Genomic DNA, 8706 nt, shown 5'->3' with positions numbered 1-8706 from the left:
TTTCAACTCATGTTAGAACATGAAAGTAAACAAAGCTGACTTCAACTTTCAGATCTTTTCAAAGTCTCTGATTCTTTAAGTCCATTTAGAAATTACATCTTCTCTATTAGGAAACCTTCTGTCTCTTGAAAACCATTTTCCTTTAAAAATGTATTTTTCAAACAAATCCACAAACTGTTGAGAAATAGAGCTGGTTCTCCTTGTCCAGGCCATTTCTGAAGGAGGTCCTGGAGTCTAAATAAATGTAAGCATGTAGGACATTGGTTGTTTCATGGTTTTATGTTCAGGAAGTCAGATCACCTTCCATTTACCCAGAGCCCGAGCCCCCTCACATTGCATGGGGATAAATTTGCTGGATCGAGCCCTACAAAAGTGATGCCAAAATGACCAAGATTGGCCACCAGGTCCTCTGAAGATGAAACTTTAAAATGAGGTCCCAACACTTAATGCAGTTCTTTTTTTTTTTTTTTTAAAGTGTTATTGAGATATGTCCCCATCCATTTTGATTTTTTTTTTTAAGAGAGAGAGAGAGAGACAGACAGACAGACAGACAGACAGAGAGAATTTTAATATTTATTTTTTAGTTTTCGGCAGACACAACATCTTTGTATGTGGTGCTGAGGATCGAACCCGGGCCGCACGCATGCCAGGCGAGCGCGCTACCACCTGAGCCACATCCCCAGCCCACTTAATGTAATTCTTAAACCCTTAGTACCTTCATCTTCTGGGATACTGAGGATTGATGGATAAATGTATATGTGTATATAATTTCTGAAATTACTTATTGGGCTCTCCAGTAAATATTAATATATTTAAATTAATTGTGAACATATTGCCTTTGATAGTCAAAGGAAGTGTAGTACCAAAAAATTGCTTGAAACAATTAAGAAACATATATACTCAAATATAAGAGTCTAGCATCATGTAAAAAAAAAAGTAAGAAATCATAAGGAAATGTCAAAAGATAAAATTGCAACAAATTTAATCTAAAGATTTTAAGTGTCTTTTACTCAAGATTTTAAATTGGGCAACATCTTATTCCATAAAATGAAATGTTCCATTGAGTTGAGGAGTTTGACTTTATAGACATAAAAGGGCTGAAGGAAGATGAAGCAGAGAATCAAGAGTGGATTGATTGGTTGTTTCAAGCTTACTTTCCTTATAGGGTTAAAACCAAGGAGACTTCCTTATCATGCCAGCTAAAACTAGCTTAGTTGGGGATTTTGCTATTCTCTCTCATGCTCCCAACCTTCTGGAAGGTCAGATAAATAACTATGTTTTGGCTTGGTGACCTGGAACTTTAGCAGGAGTGATTCCATCTTTGTTTGACCTATTGGGCCTAGTACTAGGAGCTCATCCCAAACCATGGCTTACTATATTTTATTGAAGAGAAGGATGAAGTATGATCCTTGTTCTCACAACTATTTACTCCATGCTTTCCATATGCCAGGCACCTGGCCTCACATAATTCCCCTTGAGGATCTATCATAGTGTATCACAGGGACGCAGATAACATAGAGGCCAGTATAGCAAGAAGTACAAATATCAAATGCCTGAAAGCCAGAGAGGAGTCCAGAGGAGACCTTGGTCCCTGTGAGCAGCCTCCCCAAGAAGATGCTATTTGCAATGAATTTTGAAGGCTGGATGGAAGTTGTCCAGACAAAGCAGGATTGAGGGGTGGGATTGTGGCAAATGGAATCACAGAAATTTGGAGGATTACAGTAAACAGAAGTAGATAAGCATTTTCTCCAGGTTGGCTCCTGAGGGAGTAAAGGTTAATAAGCACGAGATCTGATCCCTTGGAAAATATTAAACAAATCTGCTACTGCCTCCAAAAAGGAACATATAAATCTGTTTGAAGGAAAACACATCTGCGCTTGTGATTAAAGCAAGTTAACCTTTCCTGGGTGGCTTTTGTCTTTCCATTGTGTTATTCATGAAATCTTCCATTTCCGTAGTATCCCCCTGGGGTTCTAGCTAAATGAACTGCAGGCCTAGAAAAGCATGCTTGCCTAAAATATGTTCCTCCTAGAGAGTGAATTTGTGAAAATTTTAGATATTTGTGCAGCAACAGGAAAGGAATCTGAGGGGATGGAAAGAACAGGAACGTAGAGAGACTTGAGGCACAAATTCTACCAGTACATGCATGTTTTAGTCAGCTTTTTTGCTGCTGTGACTAAAAGATCTGACCAGATCAGAGAGATCTGACTTTTCCTCCTTTTAAAGCAGGAAAAGTTTGTTTTCGGACTCATGGTTTTAGAGGTCTTAGTCCAAAGAAAGCTGGCTCCATTCGTCGGGGGTCAGAAGGGAGGCTGAACATCATGGCAGGAGAGTGTGGCAGAGGGAAGCAGTTCACAGGAGGATCAGGAAACAGAGAGAGACTCTACTTGCCAGATACCAATATATATCCCACAGTCCACCATATATACCCCAATAACCACTTCCTCCAGCCACACCCTACCAGCCTTCAGTTACCATTCAGTTAATCCCTCTCAGGGGATTAATTCACTGACTGGGTTAAGGCAACTCAATTATTTCTTCTCTGAACCTACTTGTATTGTCTCACACATGAGCTTTTGGGTGACATCTCACATACAAACCATAACAATGCCTAAGTATGAGTAAGATTCATGAGCTTACTCTTTATAGGCCCACCATACCCTTCTAGAACCATCTAGAACTCCTCCATCCTCAGGTGTACAGGACAATATGAGTCCTGATTTGCTCTCTGGAAGGTCCTAAGGACATTGTATACATCTGTACACACTGAGACACATACCCAAACTTGGTAATAGCAAAGTATAATTTCCAGAGTTAGAACATCACTCTCATGAATATACAGTGAGTTTGTACCAAAGATTTATTTACTTCATTAGTGAGAGAACCAGTAGGCTGGTACAGTTCATTCCCAGAATATTTGAGGAACAAAGATTTATATAGTTAGCCAGGAAAGTAAGATAAAAATAAATTTTAAGATGGGTTCAAAACTGATTAATGTCTCACCAGGCAATAAAAATATTACCCTTGAGATTATCTTTTGTACCAGAGAGAAATCATTTGCATCTATATTGGATGAAAGTCATTTGTTCAGTCTTCTATAAAGTAATATCTAACTTGACAATCTGGTCTCCAATGAAGATTAAATAAGAAAAAAACTTTGGTGGTGATGAATATGTTCATTATTTTCATTCTGGCAATAGTTTTATGGCAAAATATATGTCAAGTTTTATCAGATTATGCATTAACTATGTGCATTTATTATATGTCAGTTATACTTAAATAAAACTGTTAAAAGAAAAAAAAACATAGTCCAACAAAGGCACATTCCCCTAAAAAAAGTAGACCATTCTTTGGTAAACCTAAAGTTATCCTGAAGGTATTAAATGCCCCTGTATGATTAAAAAAGAATGCTATCATCCTTTTGCTTTACTTCCAGGTTCTGAATAATTTTCCTTAGCATTAATTAAAATAATTGTTCTAGAATTAAGGATTTGGGTTTGGCCATTTTCTAATTGTGTAACTGAAGGCAAAATATTTAAGCCTCCCTAAGGCTAAGATACCATGTGGGGAAAAAAAATGGAGATAATAGGCTCCTTGTTCATAGGTATATATAAATAGTGGATGAGGGTGAAAATGAGTTCATTTAAAGTTAGATTCTCTCACCAAGTCTTGAACGAAGTCCTGATGGACTATGACTTTTTTTTAATGTATCTACAGTCTATTTATAAGCATTTAGGAATGTATGTGCTCAGTATTCTAGTTCTGTGGTCAGTGGTGAGAATGTTTGATTCAGGCTCTCTGGATTCAAATCCCAGTTCTGCTATTTACTAGCTATTGTGCCTTGCTTTCTTAGCTATAAATGGGGGATAATAAAGATACCCACCTCACATGGTGTTCTTGGGACTATTCCAATGAGTTGTCACTTCCAAGAGTCTAAATAGCACTTGCCAGACCCTCAGTGCTCAGTTATCATGGCCTTGAACAAGTGGCTGGAATGGTCCTGGACATTTCTGCAAGACAGAGGAGTATGGATGGACTTCTCATAGTGGCAGGAACTAAAAATGTAATTTTCATATGAAGAACACTTTTCCTTTGGGGGTGTCAGTCATAACTCCAAAGTTATATCCTGGGTACTAATATAGTTTAATAACATAAAAATGTTCTGAGATATACATATCATGTATACTCTGGGACTGGAGAAAAGATCTTGGCACCCACAAAAGGGTTAGCTAGGCAATTTTTAGGGTGACCTGGCCAGGCCTTCCACCCTGCTGACTTGCAGAGTTCCCTGAGCAGGATGTACCCTCCTGTTCCCACAGAGCCCACAGATGGCTTACCACCTGCTTTCAAGAAGATGGCTCCTCCCTAGTTCTGGGGCACTGCTCAGCCTGAGCAGTAAGATTTGTCCCCAGAGGGTTCCCATTGCAGACACTGTGGCACCCCCAGAGTTCCCCCTTGGAGTCCTTACCTGCCTATTGCAACTTCTGCGTATTTTGCTACCAGAGACAACCTGTGACATTACCCCACAGAGGGTTGCTTCATCCATTCACATGCCTGGAAGTTTTTATACCCCTCCAAATGGCTCGAGCCAGTGACTGCTTCATGTGGGAGTACAAAGCTCAGCTCCTAGGTCTGGTGGCAGGACATACTTTGAGGTACACTGAAGACTCTAGAGCTCCCTGGAGGGTAAGACTGGTGCTAGGAATTCGCCTTGCTTGGCTTCTTCTCTTTTCTAGACCTACTTTCATCCTGCCCCTCCTGGTCTGCCCTGGGAGCCCTCCCTCAGTAAATCCCTTGCATGTAGATTCTTGGCTCAGGCTAAGTTCCTAAACTGATAGGGTTTTGATTAAGAAATTTGCTTCTTCCTGAGTACCTTGCTTTATAGACTTTGAGGGACAGGAGGAAAAACACAATAGGAAAAATTGGGACTTTCAGTAGAGAAAGCTGCAATTCAGAATTCTTTAAGGGGGCGCGGACTGATTTTCTCCAAGACAAAGTGCTGGACAGTCAGTCAGACCTGCCTCAGGTCTGGAGAGTGTTTTTGTTGTTGTTGTTTTTTTTTTTGTTTGTTTGTTTGTTTTTTTTAAATGCACTAGGCAGGCCCAGACCCTTGGGAACTTCTTCCAAAACAGAAATAGCTGCTCTGAGCCTCACTGACTTCAGGGAAAGTTTCCCTAGCTTCTGTCTTCAGCTCAGCCACCATAGGAAGGATGTCTGAGGTTTCAGCTGTTTCTTCATTTGAAATAAAAAGATTGAGCCCAGGCATTTGATAACTAAGGGCATTTTAAATAACATAGAAGATCCTTTCTCCCCAAGGCATCAGGATATCCCATAAGCTAAAACCTGAAACTTTGCCTTTTGGAGTTTGCCAGATTAGATTACAAGGTCTAAGCTGCCCTATGGGTGAGTATAATGATTGTGGCCTCCCATCTGCCAGATTTCCAAAAATCTGGATGGTCTCATATAGACTCACTGGTGCAGGAAGGCAGTTCAAAGTTTAATTTCTTCAAGAACCATCAAGTGGTGCCTGCTGCTCTGGCCACGCCCTTAATTCTGTCCATCATCTTGCATGTATCATTCAAAAGAGCAAAAAACTCAGTCAAGACAAAGACTGGGTGGGAGAAAGTGAATGGGACAGGTTAAGTTCCTCCCAGTTTCTGGAATCACCATGACATGTGAAGAACATATTCACACATTGTCTTGTGTATCCCACTTGTTCACAGTCGTGGGGTAGGAATTCATGGGGCCAGTTGTTTCTCTTGGTAAGTGGTCTCTACAGTACCTGGCAATAGGAGAAGCAAAATGAAGGTTTCTTAGACTCAACAAAGCCAATAAAGAGTAATAATGATGAGCTAGTACAATTCATTTTTAAAAATTGGTAGGCAAAACTACTTTTTCTGTTTTAATACAGGAATCATGTTGGATAGAAGGGAGAGGACTAGTGTGTTGACTTCATTGAAAATATTTCTCTATATTCTTAAAAATGTTAGCTTTCTTTTCCTTTGGGTGACCTTCATTTACTGACTTTTTAAATATGGCTATTAAGTCCAGGACAATGAGACTATAATGATTTTTAAAATACTATTAAATAAGGGGTGGGGTTGTGGCTCAGTGGTAGAGTGCTGGCCTAGCATGTGTGAAGCACTGAGTTCTATTCTTAGCACTATATAAAAATAAATAAAATAAAGTTATAAAAAAGGTTTAAAAATAATATTAATATAGAATAAGTATCTAAAAACAGATCCAACTAAATTCAGAATTGTTAATAAATCAGTGACATTATGTAGAAAAATCTGTCATTGTAGATAATGCATGGTTATAAACAATATTACAGAGGAAGAATATTTAAAGTAGAGCAGATGGATTTGAGCAGGACTGTTATTGGCAACACTACAAGCTGCTTACAGGCAGATTAAAGGCATCTTAGAGAAGATGAACTCTGGGTTGTTTTTCAACACCTAACTGTTCTATAAATGAGTGAGAGTTAAAGCCAGAATGAGGTAACGTTAAGAAACAAAAATGGTTAAAATTTAGACAAGAATACACTCAGACTAATTTGTTAGTAGTTTAAACCTTCTAGTATGCCTCTCTGTGTCTATTCACTAGCACAAAGCCTCCATGTTTTATTTTAAACTTCTTAAGAGTTATAAACTAATGAAGAAAGAAGATGTAATTCAACAAATGATGTAGAAAAAAAAAAGAAACTATTTGGGAAATACCAAATTAGAGTACTCTCCATGTATAAGCCAAGATAAAGTTATCAGGTATAAAAGTGAGATTAAAAATGAGTATTGAGAAAAACCAGAAAATAATTAATTTTAACTCTTCTTGTAATATGCAAAGATATCAAAACTTTTAAATTTTAGAAATCACAAATTAAAAACTAAGAATCGCTAAGGCTTTGTAAGAGGCAGTTTGGGTAATATATCTCAGATGTCCTTAAAGCTTTCATTCTTCTTGGCCTATAAATCTACTTTCAGGAACCCATTATAAGGAAATAATCTAAGATGTAGATAAAGTTTTTGTATAAATATGTTTGTGGCAATGAAACTGAAAATGGCAAAAAAGAAACAGAAATTTGATAATCAGCACTGCAAAAATGGATACAAAAAAGACAGACAGATGGACAAAAGAACTTTAAATGTCCAATAATAGAGGATTCAATAAACAAAATATAAGTTCATGTGATGGAACACAGTGCAATCTTTAAAACAGCAATCGAGTAATGACTAATGGAAATTTTCATATGATTAATAATTAAAGAAAACCAGAACAACTTATATCAGTCTGATGAATTTTAAAATAAATGTATGTGTACACATATGTGAACATAGGAGTCTCAGTAGCACAGTTGTCAATCCTGGCTGCATATTAAAATCACCTGAAGAGTTTGAAAATATATTGCTTCCTGATATCCATTCTCAGAGATTCTAATTGGATTAGTCTAGGGTGTCATCTGGGTATTGGGAAGCTTTAAAAGTTCACTGGCTGTCTCATATTGGAGAACAATGGCATTTAAAAAAAAAACTTTTCTTCAAGTGCATTAGGAGAAAGCATGAATATCCAGGCCCTTTGCCCACCAGATCTAACCCAAAGTGCTTTAAGCCCACTCTATGTTAATGATAGTGAATGACAGAGTGAGTTACTGGAGAAGTCAAGTTTATACACCAGAGTTGTTCCAGTCACAGTGGCGACTTATTTTACTTGAATGGAGGCTTGGGTAAAGCTAATTGCATAAATAAGTCTTCTTTTCCCATTGACTTCCACAATATCCTCAGAGACACTTCATCATCATTTGGAGCTCTTGTGCCATCAGCTGGGACTCCTGACACTTTTCCGGGACATTTTTTGTGTTCCCACTCTCTGTGATAAGTACTTAATGATCTGAAAAATGCTGGAGTGTAAGCTGGGAGCTTTGCTTTTTAAAGCAACTCTGCAGTGAATTGATTACTAGAGCAAATAGTTTTCCAGTGAGTCTGTTAGCTCAACTGTCTGTGCACGTTGGTGAAGAGTGCGTCCATGTGGAGTGACATTATGTGTGTAGGTCAAGGTTTCTTCAAGGAGAGACACACAGAAATGTTATCTAAAAACAAAACCATCTCCATTAAAGATGAAAATTATGAAGTCCAGGGTGAATGCCCACATTGATTTAAAATTTTCAGATTAATCTGAAAACAATTAGATGGGTGTTTTATTTCCTCACCTCCATGAAAGCAGACTTTGCAAATGAAACAGAATTTGCTACCTCCTTCCAGTAAGCTTGCTGACTTGGGAAATGTCTTCCTTGTTTTCAGCCACAGGGAATCATTTAATGCTGAGGAGCAGGTGGTATTTCTTCTACACAGCAAACCTTTCCCCAAGTGAAAGAAAGGGTAGAAAGAATTAGGTCCAACAAAGTTCTAATCTTTAAAGAAAAACAAGATAATAGTCATATGGAAGAAGTGGAAACTGAGGACTTATATCACAGGATTTGCCCCAGTTAAATCCTAATTTCCCCTGCTACAGAGAAACCACTTTTTTGAGGGTCCTGGGCTTGTGACATTGTGACATCAGATCATGCTTGCATATTGGTTTCCTTCATGAAGTCAGAGAACCTGGTTTGGAAGAGAATTTACATATCCCTGGATCTGATGTTTCATTCCATAAATGCATTGTGTCCACCAAACTCCACCAGCTTTTCAGCCTTTCCTTGATTACTGCCAAGAA

The sequence above is a fragment of the Callospermophilus lateralis genome, chromosome 3 (genome assembly GCF_048772815.1).
Source record: "Callospermophilus lateralis isolate mCalLat2 chromosome 3, mCalLat2.hap1, whole genome shotgun sequence".
Taxonomy (NCBI): Eukaryota; Metazoa; Chordata; class Mammalia; order Rodentia; family Sciuridae; genus Callospermophilus; species Callospermophilus lateralis.
The sequence above is the reverse complement of the archived record's forward strand: the minus strand, read 5'-3'. Positions refer to the sequence as shown.